Source organism: Rattus norvegicus, chromosome 2 (assembly GCF_021556685.1).
Source record: "Rattus norvegicus strain SHRSP/BbbUtx chromosome 2, alternate assembly SHRSP_T2T, whole genome shotgun sequence".
NCBI lineage: Eukaryota > Metazoa > Chordata > Mammalia > Rodentia > Muridae > Rattus > Rattus norvegicus.
Genome location: NC_141535.1, coordinates 173,018,166 through 173,032,336, shown reverse-complemented (window position 1 = coordinate 173,032,336; position 14,171 = coordinate 173,018,166). Strand labels below are relative to the sequence as shown.

The 14,171-nt window shown below is 42.5% G+C and overlaps 1 pseudogene; it reads left to right on the top strand.

Annotated features, from left to right (window-relative positions):
• Window positions 1-5,097: 5,097 nt before the first annotated feature.
• On the top strand, window positions 5,098-5,879 carry LOC147996334 (large ribosomal subunit protein eL8 pseudogene; annotated as a pseudogene).
• The last annotated feature ends 8,292 nt before the right edge of the window (window positions 5,880-14,171 follow it).

Below are 14,171 nucleotides of genomic sequence, written 5' to 3'. Positions count from 1 at the left end.
CTATTTTGATTAATAAGGATGAGTTTGGGGTGAGTTATACTGATTTAAAATCCATTGTCTAATAATTCAATTCCTTTTCACTGAACTAATAAGTTTATTATCATTTATCACTCTGTTGTAAGGATGGGATTCCTTTTATTTGTTATATGTATGAACTCATGGATTTCTGAGTCTTCTTGGAAGCAGGATCTTGCTGTGTTGTCTAGGGTGGTCATGAGCTCCAGGGCTTAACTTAAGTGATACCTGTGCCTTGTCACATATATGCAACTACTGTGCCTGGTTTTTCATCTCATTTTGGTTTTTGGTGTTAAAAAACACATTTTAATGTTTAAGTTTATCCAGTAGGAACCCCTTCAAGATGGCTCCTGCTTCTTCTTGGTAGGTGTCTTAGTTTCTTTTCCTGTTGCTATGATAAAAATACCCTAACAAAAGCAACTTTATAGGAGAAAGGTTTAGGTTATCCTAGTGGGGAAGTCAAAGCTCAGCAGCTGGTCACCTTATACCCACTCGCTGTCAGAGGAACAGAGCAATGAATGCATGCTGCTGGTGCCGAGCTTGCTTGCTCACTCACATATAGTGTAGGATCTTCTGCGCATGCAATACCTCAGAACAGCAGACCTTCCCACCTCAACTGATATAATCGAAACAATCTTCACAGGCACACTTAGGAGCTAGCTCCCAGATAACTCCGATTTTGTCACGTTGACAATTAACGTTGACCACCACAGCACATTTCTGTTATTCTGGATACTTCCTAATTTTTTGGATCAGAAATATTTAGATTTAATACTTCGAGTTTATCTTTGCTCTTCCCAAGTGCCTACCCAAAGACATCCATTTCCCTAACAAACCCTAAGTATTTTTTAGTGGTGGGCATTATTTAGAAACCAAACTCTGGAGACCTAAGTTCCTCATTGTCACTGTGTACTAGAGAAAAACATTATATTGTGTTTTTAGTTTTCTTAATGGATTGTAGCAAATGCATGTGTGCATATATACACATACTTATAACTATTTTTCAAGTCTGTCTACACATGCATGAAAACTTGAGTTGATATTTAATCCCTATAATTCTTAGCACCTTGGGCTTCTTTCTAGTGTTCCTTCCTTCCATTTTGGTAAATACTTTCTCCAGTGTATTTGCTTATTCACTCATTGATTTATTTGTTCAATGTATCCAATCCCTGCACACAGTGTGTTAAAGTTATGGCTTTATTGCTGTGAAGAGACACCATGACCACAGCAACTCTTATAAAGGAAAACATTTAATTGGGGCTGGCTTACAGTTTAAAGGTTTAATCCCTATTGTCATGGCAGGAAACAGGCAGACATGGTGCTGGATCCACAGGCAGCACGAATTGACAGTGATTTGACATGGGCCATACTTGAGATTCTGAAACCTCAAAGCCCACCCCTTACCGACACACTTCTTCCAACAAGGCCACAACTTCTAATAGTACCACTTCCTATGGACCTATGGGGGTCATCTTTATTCAAACCACCACACAGGGTATGCCCCGTGCCTTGCCAGCTCCCTTTGTGTCAACAGCAGTATTTTTTCTTTTTGTTGATATGTCTCTGCATGGGTCCTCTACCCTTTACTTCATGGTATCCTCACATTCTTGGATGCCACCAGGCATGTGGACACTGCTCTTGAAAGAAGGAACTGTTGATATTTCACATGGTTCCTTTTCCATTATGTAGAAAACTTGTGTATACTGCAGAAGGTTTAACAACCCTGTTCCCCATCATTAACTTCCAGGTGTGTTCCCAGCTCCGGTGACAATGAAAATTACTCCTACATATTTCCGAATTCTGTCTTGGTACTGAAAATGTGATCCTTGGACCAGCATCCTCAGTGACATCTGGGAACTTGTTAGAAATTCAAAAGGTAGGCTCACCCCAAACTTAGAGAACCAGAAACTACATTTTAACAAGATCTCAGGTGATTTCTGGATGCACTAAAGTTTGAGAACCAAGGATGGGTTTTCTGTAGAAAAGCATTTCCCAAGAGAAACTCTCCCATGTCTGGAGGCACATACAAAAATGTTCACATTCGAGACACTGAACCTTCGAAATGCAGATTTGCTCATGATTGGAAATCATTAACTTGAAGCACTGCTGCAAAGTGGAGCTGGCAGCCACTGGTATGCAGTCAACTGAGAGGGAACAAGTCAAGAAGATCATTTGGATCCCTCAAGGCCTCATTGCCTGTGGCCAGTTACCTAGACGGGTGTCAATACATTTTTTTAAAAAATAGATAACCTGGTTTCTGTAGCATTTCAATTGTATGAAATTGAAGGAACCTAAGAAGACAGAGTTGGACTTGATTTACAAATTAGGCTGAAGAATGCCAGCAGAGGTGACCCAGTAGAGGTCTGTGAATGGATTGACCAAGTGCCAAGAGGTTGACACTTTGAGCCTTTTTGACAAGTACCTGGAGTTAGAGGATGACCAAAGGCTCCAGCTCTTCCCCTTTAATGTTGGATAACTTTGCCCATTTGCCTAGTGTGCCTGTGGTGAGAAAAAAATAGGGAATTACTGCTGTTAGCAAAGGGAAAACTTTGACATATATACACTTGTATGTATGTGTATGTACATGTATACACAAGCACAGTTTATGTACATGTACATATATGTACATATATATATATAAGCACACAATACATATATATGAATACTTTTAAGTTTAAGCACACATAAATTTGCAAACATAGGAATTATTTTTTCTTTTTAGAAATGTTTCTTGTAATCCAGGCTGGCCTCAGACTTGCTATGCAGCTGACAATGACCTAGGACTTCCTGATCGTACCTCTACTTCCCAGGTACTGGCAAGACAGCTGAGAGTTTAAGGACAACCTGGTTTTCATAATAAATTTAAGACCATCCAGGGTGGGCTACAGTGACACTAACACGAAAAAGCATTCTGCTTTAAATTTTATGTATAGACACCTTGTAGAATTCTGTATTATATGGTGTCATCTGAATGCATCCTTCAGTCTTGTATATAGACACACCTTGTAGAATTCTGCATTATATGTGTTATCCTTTGAATGTATCCTTTAAAATGGTTTGGTCTAGGTGGTAGCTCAATGGTAGTGATTGTCTGGTATATGTGAAGCTCTGACTTTGGTTGCCAGTGGCTTCACTATGATGAGTAGACTTGTTTTAAGAGTCGAGTCCTCTTTTGTGTGCGCTCTTGCATTAGTTGTTGGTTGCTGGTACAAAAGCAACTTAAAAAGTAGTCTGGTCTGAGTGTTAAATGTTCTTCGTGGGCTTCTTTGTTTGAATACTTGGGCTTCAGCTGACAGCACTATTTTAGAGGGCTGTGAATCCTTTAGGAAGCGGAACCCTGGAGGAGGAAGTGGGTCAGTGGGCCTTATGGTTGTATTGTAAACTGGCCCCACCTCCTGTGCTTGGCTTCATGGCCTTAGGCGCTGTGCTGGCTAATCTATTGTCAACTTGAAAAAGCTAGAGTTATCTGAGAAGAGGGAACCTCAAATGAGAAAACACCTCCATAAGGTCCAGCTGCAGGGCATTTTCTTAATTAGTGACTGATCAGGGAGGGCCCAGCCCAGTTTGGGGGGTGCCATTCGGTCCTGGGTTCTACAAGAAAGTAGGCTGAAGAAGCCATGGGGAGCAAGCCAGTAGGCAGCACTCTTATAAGGCTTCTGCATCAGCTCCTGCCTCCAGGTTCCTGCCTGATTTCTGTTCCCGTCCTGACTTCTTTGGATAATGAAGAGTGGTGTGGAAGGGTAAGCAAGATAAACCCTCTCCTTCCCAACTTGCTGTTTGGCCATGTTGTTCATCACAGCAATAGAAACTCTCACTATGACAAGTTGGTACCAGGAGTGGGGTATTGCTGTGACAGGCGTGTTTTGGGGAGGATTCTGGAAGGACTTTGGAACTTTGGGCTAGAAAAGCCATTGAGTGTTCAATGCTTGGTGAGCTTTTGTAGGAGGTTGGAAGATAGGACTGTTGTGGGCAATATGGACTGTGGATACCTGACTTGTGAAGTTTCGGAGAAAAGTTTAAAGACTCTACGGGGACCATTTGTTATTTTGAATTAAGACTCTGTGGTTCTGGTTAGCTGCGGCTGAAGCATCAGCTGTGACTAACAAGATAGATACCAGAACTACTAAAGTGAAACCTTTGCTTTGCTTGGATACTCAGTGCTAGTCAGTTGGAGGTGAGAAATTAGTAGTGATTAAGAAGGGACCAGCATCACTGAGGTGTAAATTTTCTTGGAAGTGTTTCCTCAGAGTCAGCACATAGAAGTTGCATTCCAGAGAAAACCAAGTTTGTACCTTGTGCTTGCAGCTGAACTTGGTAGTGTAAAAGTCACTCAGGTGGTACTGATTAGGACGAGTGACAGGGTCATAGAGAGCAGCTGAGGCTTAGCACTGTGAGAAGCCAGCAGAGGCCATTTGTGAAGGTACAGCCTCTGGGACAGCTGGAGACCCAGGATTGTAGGAGTCGAGGCTTGGCACCACGAAGGGAAGCTATGAAAAGCTATTAGTGAGAGTGCAGCCCAGTTGCAGCAGATGCCAGTACCATGGGATGACCACCAGGGACAGCAGCAGCAGTGGGATAGAGCATGCCGGAGCATAAGAGACAAGCTGTGTGTGCTACAGAGGACAGAGCCAGAGAAGTGACCTGAGCCCTTTGGAGGAGCCCAGGAAGTTTGGTTTCGCTTTGATTTGATTATGACTGCACCCTGGTTCCTCTCTCTTGCGGTATAAAAGTATTTAATTTGATAATTTTACTGGAGCCCACGGTTGAGAGACTTTGAGTTTTAAAAGATTATAGGTTTTTTAAAAAGAGAGTGGCTACTTTAAAGGGACTGAAATTTTAATATGTTTAAATTTAAGTCTAGTACTTTTAACGTTACTTGTATTTTCAACGGGAGATCTTTGGGACAAGTAAGAATGGAAATGACGGGGTTGGGGATTTAGCTCAGTGGTAGAGCGCTTGCCTAGGAAGCGCAAGGCCCTGGGTTCGATCCCCAGCTCCGAAAAAAAGAACCAAAAAAAAAAAAAGAATGGAAATGACATAGTCAATAAGACAAATCGGCTCTCTCTCCTCCAGCTGAGCAAGATGCCCATAAGAAAGAAGGCCAAGGGGAAGAAGGTGATCCCGTCCCCTGCCATCGTCAAGAAACAGGCGGCCAAGAAGGTGGTCAATCCTTTGAGAAAAGGCCCAAGAACTTTGGCATTGGGCAGGACACCCAACCCAAAAGAGATCTCACGCACTTTGTCAAATGGCCCCACTACATCAGGCTGCAGCGGCGAAGAGCCATCCTCTATAAGCGGCTCATAGTACCTCCTGCCATTAACCAGTTCACCCAGGCCCTGGACAGGCAAACAGTGACTCAGCTGCTTAAGCTTGCCCACAAGTACAGGCCAGAGACAAAGCAGGAGAAGAAGCAAAGGCTCCTGGCCCATACTGAGAAGAAAGCTGCGTGCAAAGGGGACGTCCCAACTGAGAGACAGCCTGTCCTCCAAGCAGCGGTCAACACAGTCACCACCTTGGTGGAGAACAAGAAGGCTCAGCTGGTGGTGATTGCCCATGATGTAGACCCTACTGAGCTGGTGGTTTTCCTGCCTGCCCTTTGTCAAAAGATGGGGGTGCCCCACTGCATCATCAAGGGAAAGGCCAGGCTGGAGCGCCTGGTCCACAGGAAGATGTGCACCACTGTTGCCTTCACACAGGTGAACTCGGAAGACAAGGGTGCTCTGGCTAAGCTGGTGGAAGCTATTAGAATCAATTATAATGACAGATATGATGAGATCTGCAACATTCTGAGTCCTAAGTCTGTGGCTCTCATTGCCAAGCTGGAAAAGGCAAAGGCCAAAGGGCGCTCCACTAAACTGGGTTAATGTACACTAAGTTTTCTGTACATAAATATAATTACAAAATAAAAAAAGACAAATCAGCAACCCACAGATTGGGAAAAAAATCTTCATCAACCCCACATCTGATAGAGGACTAAGATCCAAAATATATAAAGAACTCAAGAAGCTAACCACCAAAAAAAAAAAAAAAAAAATCTAAACTACCCAATCAAAAAAAAAATGGAATAAGAACTAAAGTCTTCACAACAGAGGAATCCTGAATGGCAGAGAAGCACCTAAAGAAATGTTCAAAATCCTTAGTGATCAGAGAAATGCAAATCCGAACAACCCTGAGTTTCTACCTTATACTAGTCAGAATGGCTAAGATCAAAACTTCAGGTGACAACACATGTTGGTGAGAATGTGGAAAAAGAGGAACACTCCTCCATTGCTGGTGGGATTGCAAACTGATACAACCACTCTGGAAATCGATTTGGAGGTTCCTAAGAAAATTGGAAATACACCTACCTAAAGACCCAGAAATACCACTCTTGGGAATATATCCAAACGATGCCCCACCATGCCACAGGGGCACGGGTTCCACTATGTTCATAGCAGCCTTATTTGTGATAGCCAGAAGCTGGAAACAACCCAGATGTCCCAGGTAGAAGAATGGATACAGAAAACGTGGTTCATTTACACAGTGGAATACTACTCAGCTATTAAGAATGAGGACATCCTGAGTTTTGCAGGCAAATGGATGGAACTAGAAAATATCATCCTGAGTGAGGTTACTCAGACCCAAAAGGACATGCACACTATACTCCCACTAATTAGTTGATATTAGTCCTCCCCCAAAGTACAGAATACCCAAGATACAGTCCACAGAACTCAAAAAGGTCAACAAACTGAAGGGCCCAAGTGAGGACGCCTCAGTCCCACTTGGGAGGGAGAAGAAAGCAACCACAAGGGGGAGGGAGAGAGGGAGGGAGTGGGGAAGGAAAGAAGTAGGGGTGGGGGTGGGAGAACATGATATGGTATTGGGTGGGAGAAAGGACTGAAGCCCTGAGGGCTGGCAGAAAGAATGGAAACAGGTGACCTCAGGAGGTAGGAGTGGGGGGACCCTCCAGAATGTACTAGAGACCTGGGAAGTGAGAGACTCTCAGGACTCAAAGGGGGGGACCCTAGATGAAAGGTCCTGCAGTGGGGAGAGGGAACTTGTTGGCCCACCTCCAGCAGAAAGACAGGACATCAAGTGAGGGATGGAATTGCTATCCCACAGTCAAAACTCTAACCCATAATTCTTCCTGTCTGAAGGAAATGCAGGGATGGAAATGGAGAAGAGCCTGAGGAAAAGAAGGTCCAGCAACAGGCCCAAAAGGGATCCAGCTCAAGGAGAGGCCCCAAAACCTGACACCATTACTGAAGCTAAAGGGTGCTCACAAAAAGGGACCTACCATGACTGTTCTCCAAAAGACTCAACAAGCAGCTGAAAGAGTCAGATGCAGATGCGTGCACCCAGCCAATGAACAGAAACTGCTGACCCCTGTGGATGAATTAGGGAAAAGCTGGAGGAAGCTGAGGAGGAGGGCAACCCTGTAGGAGGACCAGTAGTCTCAATTACCTGGACCCCCAAGGTCTCTCAGACGTCTGGATCACCAACCAGGCAGTGTACACCAGCTGAGATGGGGCCCCCAAAACAAGCAGAGGATTCTCAGGTCTGGGTTCAGTTAGAGAAGATGCACCTAACCCTCAAGAGACTGGAGGCCCCAGGAAGTTTAGAGGTCTGGTGGGGTGGGTGGGGTGGGGACATCCTCGTGGAGACGGGGGTGGGGGGTGGGAGTGGGGAGGAGGTATGGGATGTGCTGAGCGGTCTGAGGGTGGACTAGGAGGGGAATAAAATAGATGAATGACATTAGCATGATTGCAAGGTAGGGATATAGTAACCAAAAATAAACAATGCCTCGTTCATACCCTCAGACTCCTTATGTTAACTCTTCTAAGTGTGATCCACAATAAACGGGAGCTCTTAAACCTTGGATGCCCTGAAATTACCCAGAAAGTCTCAGAAAACATGAATATCTCCTTTCCACTGTCCAATATTTTTTATATAATTTTTCTGGAGGTCAGCTGGGGCATCAGGTCTTTTTTTTAAAAGCTAGTCAGAGGATTCTAAGGTGCAATCCGTGCTGAGAATTACTGTGTGGGGACTTCCGTCATCGCACACCTGAGCAGCAGCTCACTCTGCAATGATCACAGAGGCTGCTGGTCTTATAAAACGTGGCTATGCAGCTTGGTCTTCAAGTGAGACTCCTAACAGCAGGAGAGGGGCTGTCTCTGACTCTGTTGCCTGCCTTCGGGACCCTCCTCCTACTGGGTTGCCTTGTCTAGACTCAAAGGAAGAGGATGTCCTCCTAGTCTTACTGCACTCTGATACCACAGAGCTGGTTGATGTCTATGAGAGGCATCCCTTTCTGAAGAGAAATGGAGGAGAGAGTGGAACTGGAGAGGGTGGGGGACTGGGGGGAGAGAAGAAAGGGGAAACTGTGGTCAGGATGTAAAGTAAATGATGATGATGATGAAGATGATGATGATGATGAAGAAGATGATGATGATGAAGATGATGAAGAAGATGAAGAAGAAGAAGAAGATGATGATGATGATGATGATGATGATGATGATGATGATGATAAACAAACTTGGTTTGCAGATGTGGGGGAAGGAAGCATGCATTCCAATATGTCTCTAATATGCTGCTTCTCCTATGTTCAAATGATGGGGGGAAACCTGACTTTAAGGATTTATGGATGTTTGAAGAACTCTCAGATTACTACCTACCTTTAGCATCGTTTTTGTAACTCTATCACATACCCCTTTGATAAATAACATTAAGTATCTTATCCTAATGACATCTTTTGACTTCATGAGATACATTAAACAGAGAAACTATTGGCACATAAAATGTGGCCAAGAACTGTGAACTAGCCTAGACTTTACAAAAGCAACTCTCCATTCTTTAGAGTGGAATGCCCAGGTTATAGACGAAACCTCTTATGTCTCAAGCTACTTAGCTTTGAAAATATCTTTGATCGAAAATTACAATTTCCCAAATTCTCAGAAAGACAATTAGAAACAGATTCCATGCTGAAGACTGTGGGGCGAGAGGGCAGAGAAGAGAGAGGGCAGATGAGAGGCCACCGTGGTGCTGAAGGCAGGAAGAAGAAATGTTATGGCTTTGCACATCTGGGCTGAGCCCTGATGACTGAGATCTAAAAACAAAGCCGATAGGTAACAGGACACCATACACACTTTTCTTGTACTTTGTAATTTTCACTTTATAAACATATAGGTGACAAATCCTGTGTTTATTTAGAGCTAAAAAAAAACCCTAGAAACTGTATATGAAGAAATGGTGGCTTTCATCTTCCCCCTCCCTGTCCCTCCTTCCTTCTCTTCTCTTCTTTCCTTTCCTTCCCTTCCTGTCTTTCTTTTGTCCTTGGGATGAATTTAGAGGCCTATGTATGTTGGCCCCAATGAGGCTAAATGCCAATCCTCTTTTTATCTTGAGATTGCTGTCCCTAAATTTCTCATGCTGGCCTTGGACTTAATATGTGTCCTGGTGGGTATCAAACTTGTGATTCTCCTGCCTCAGCCTCATGAGTAGCTGGGATTACAGGCCTGCACCAAGAGGTACCCTTAAAGTATTTCCTCCTTAGATTTTACATCAGTGTTTCTCAAACTTTGCTAAACATCAGAGTCACCTGGTAGTCTTGTTAAAATCCACAAGGGCTTTATCCCCAAGGTTTCTCATGGTCTGTTCTAAGTAGTTCAGAGGCAGTGAGGTGGTGCTGATGCTGCTCTGGGTAGAGGAGAGGATGCTGCTTTGTGAGCCCCGTACAGTTTGAGCATCCCTCGTATAAGCTATACCACTCTAAAACTATTGAGCGCTCATATACTACAGGTGGAAAACTCCACACATGACCTGTAGTCAAGACAGCAGCACTAAAAATATTTTACCTCCATATTAACATGTTAGAATTGTAACAACCATAAATGAATTTCCTGTTGAGATTTAGATCCTAATCCCAAGTTATATTTCTGTATCTTTTTTTTTTTAACACACACACTTCCCAGACTTGAAGAAAATTCAAAATTACTCTGTGTCCCAAGCATTTTAGACAATGGGTACACACATTGTATTCTCAGCTTTAATAGCAAAGCCAGTTTGTCTCAGGTACCCTCTGTTACTTCTTACGCTGGACTTTTCATCACCTCCACTCTGTTGTTTGACAGATGAGTGCTTGGTTTGCACACATTGCCATTCGAACAAGTGTCAGCTTCACAGTTGTTTTTCAGATGAGTAAAAAGTCCCTAGTGGGTGATTCCCAGTGTTGGTATATAGATTTGCTTTAATGAGTCACCATAACCCTGTGTATGGGTTCAATTGATTTATATTCTGTTTTAAACAACAGTGACTCTCCTAGTGGGCCCACCTTTCCAAACTTTAGATGAGGCTATGAATTATGGGAATGGGAATTGGTGAGGTACCAAAGCCTAATGACATAAGAAGCCAGTTTTATTAGGATAGCCCCATGAACTTAAATTATTCATGCCTATTTATCTTACGAGCAATCAATTCACTGTGGTTAAAATTTTCTGTTGAAATTTCTCTTTCAAAAGCTATACATAGTTGCTTACTTTAACTTCTCTCTGCCTTTTGGAGGGAGACCTCTTGAAACTGGATGTAGGTTTTCTAAATGTCTGAGTTGAAAATGTGATAGTGTAGCAAGATACAAAGAAGGCTGGGTCTGGGACACATTTAAAGAAGCCTAGTAAGCATTCTTAGGATTGTGACAGTAGATAAAGCAAGGAACAAAAGCAGGGGTTGGCTCCCTAGAGGTTATCACTGACCATTACATCCTGTGAAGAGGGAAGGCAAACCAAACAAAAGAGCTAAGCAGGTGGCATAGGCCTGAGGCACCAGCTATTTCACCGGCCAGGGCAGAAGGATTACTTGAGACCAAGATAGCTGCCTGGGCAACATAGCAAGGCTTTGTCTGAAAAAGAAAAGCAAATCTCAGATATCATAAAATCCTGAGAGAAAATGCTTAAAGAAAAAAAAAATTGGACTCATCAGGAGGAGCTAAGAGAGAGCCAGGAACCAGACAACCAGGAGTGTCACGGCCAAAGGAACAAAGCACCCCAGGAAAGTGCAAGCACAGGGCGCTTTTGTGTAGAAGAGGGAAATCATCTGCCTTGGTATTTTAGGATAATAGATTCATCCTGAACACTTAGAAAGATAATTCAATTAGCCCCAATCATTATTCAGTCAGTAGGAAATGTGCAAGTCTGTGTGGCTTTCCAATGAGAAAATTGAGTTGGACTAACTTAAACCTTTTTATGATAAGGGCAGATGATGATCAGGGCAAAGACAGATCTGTGTGTTAATTTAAGGCATCCGAGTTTTTCTTTTTCTGTGGAGATTACATCCTCCAGTTCACTGAATAAAGGTCTTAAAGACATCATCTGAGATAATGAACTAAAGATTCATAGACTCTGCAGAGAGAAAGAGGGGCACAGGCTTTGAAATTATCACGCTACCAAATTTGTCATCACTGTTGATACAACTTTTCCATAGGAAATGTTTTCTTTTTTCTTTCATTCGTTTTGCAAGATAGGGTTTTACAGTATAACCCTGGCTATCCTGTAATTTACATTGTAGGCTAGGGTGGCCTTGAACTCACAGAGATCTGTTTGCTTCTGCCTCTTGTGTGCTGGGATTAAAGGTGTGCAAAAGAAATGTTTTCTTTTTTTAAGATTTGAGTTATTATTTTTAGCGGGCGTGCGTGCGTGCGTGCGTGCGTGTGTGTGTGTGCGCGCGTGTGCGTGTATGTATGAGTTTGTTCCAGGGAAGGAAACCAGGTCATCAGGTCACAAGCATGGCTGGTACTTTTACAGCTGAGCTATCTTGCCAGTTCTTCTTTACTAATCTTGACCTGTTAAAAGCTAGTTATGTTGGGCATGGTAGTGAATGCCTTTAATCCCAGAGGCAAGGCCAGCCTGGTCTACATAGTGAGTTCCAGGACAGCTAGAATGATGTACAAAGACCTTATCTCAAAAGCAAAAGCAAAACCAACCAACCAACCAACCAACCAACCAATCAACCAACCAACCAAAAAGCCCCAAGAACCAAAAAACAAAAAACAAACAAACAAAAAACCCCAAGAAACAAACAAACAAAAATACAAAAAACAACACCAACCCCCCCCAAAAAAACCCAAAAAACCCCAACACAACAAAAAAGCTACTTAATCCTATCAAAGTCATGGTTAAATAACATCCTATCAGGCCTTCCTGGATTTGCCCCTAGCTAACGTCCCCTTTAAAATTTCCTTATAACTAAAATTTACTTCACTTTTTGCATGAAGTGATTAAATGAAGGTAGATACTTTGTTTTCCTTACCGGATCATGTTGGCAAAGGTAGTTTTCTGTTTATTTGCATGGCTTTCTGAAGGTCAGTTCAATATTTGAACATAGCCGGTTCTTGTCACATGTATAAAATATGAGAAAACAGAACGAAAAGAATGGGTAAAGAAAAAAGAATAAATTGGCATACACACACACACACACACACACACACACACACACACACACACACACAGAGGCACACTCCTTATTCGTAAAGCATGAGTGCGTTTATATAAGTGTACTTACTTGGAACTTTTATACATTAAAGGGAGACTCCTGTTTGCAGATGAGATGGTGAATTACGAATAACTTCCTTTCTAAAACAATAGTGGGTGAGCAAAAAAGAAGCACTCCATAACAGTCTGGAATTAGATACAGGACAGGAAGGAGGAGCTTGCAGGGAGGAGGGTCTGCTTTATCTTAGACACTGGAAGGGCAAATTGGGATCAATCTTGACCTGAAGAATAGAAATAAAATACATGTTTCAAACAAAGAGAGGGAAATTTGGTCTGTCAAACATCAGGAAACAAAGAAAAGTATAGCAAAAATAAAATTTGAAAATGATAAATGTACTTCAACAAGGCAGAAATTATAGTAGTAAATGTAAGTAGACTGAGTTTATAAATCACAGGAATGAGAACCTCAGAATGTACTTTTAAGAATTAAATCTAGCCACGTGAAAGAAATAAAAGATAAAGGAATAGAATAATAGAAAATCCCAAGCTGGACCTCATGGTAAAGGCTTGCAATCCCGATCCTCGGAAGGCTGAGGTGGGGGTCAAAGTTCAAGGTCTCCCTTAATTAAAAAAATGAGTTCAAGACCAGTCTAGACAAATCAATAAAATGATGTCTCAAACAAACAAGCTGCTTGGGAATACAGTGTGGTGTAGAATGCTTGCCTAGTATGAGTAGGGCCTGGACTCAAAGCCTAGTCACACACACACACACACACACACACACACACACACACACACACACACACACATTAGGTACTTAACTGAGAAAAGAATGAAGAAATTAATTTTAAGAATGAACTTGGGGTGCAGTGTTATTATTGTTGCTGTGATAAAATTGTTACTGTTCTGTCCCACAGCAGAAGTAACACCTAGGAGAACACTTGGCCCACAGTTCCAGGTTCCAGTCTAGCACAATGGAAATTAAGGTGTCAGGAACTTGAAGCAGCTCGTCACAGCCACAGTTAAGAACAGCAATGGATGAAGGCTGCATACCTTCTTGTGCTCAGCCCCTTTCCCTTTCTAGACAAATAGAGACCAGGACCCAAACCCAAGAACTGTCTACATGAGAGGGTCCTTCTGCTTCAGTTAACAAAATCAAGACACTCTCCTGAAGACCTGGCCACAGGTCAACATGATCATGACAATTCCAAACTGAAGTTCTCTTCCCACATAATTCCAAATTAGAGCAAGTTGACAATTAAAACCAACCACCATAGAGTAGATTTTAGGTGAGATCAACACAAATTAGCAAGCTCTGAGTGGAGAAGATCTCCCTAATGTGGGCAGACATCATCTAATCAAGTCCTGAATAAATGAAAAAGGCCAGCTTCTGCAAGACTATCTCAACACCAGCTCCTCTAGATATCAAACCTTCTGATCTGATACCAACTATTTGGATCTGATACTATTTATAAGATGGTTCTCTATAAAGTAGGTGATTTCATAATAGTAAAAAACCATTGGTGAGTTGGGGATGGTGACTTTAATCCCACCGGTGACTCAGGAAGCTGTGTAGGATCTCCATTAGGCCAACCTAATCTACATAGTGAGTGTCAGCAGTCACATGATAGACCATGTCTATACATATGTACATATACATATACATATACACATATACATATATACACATAT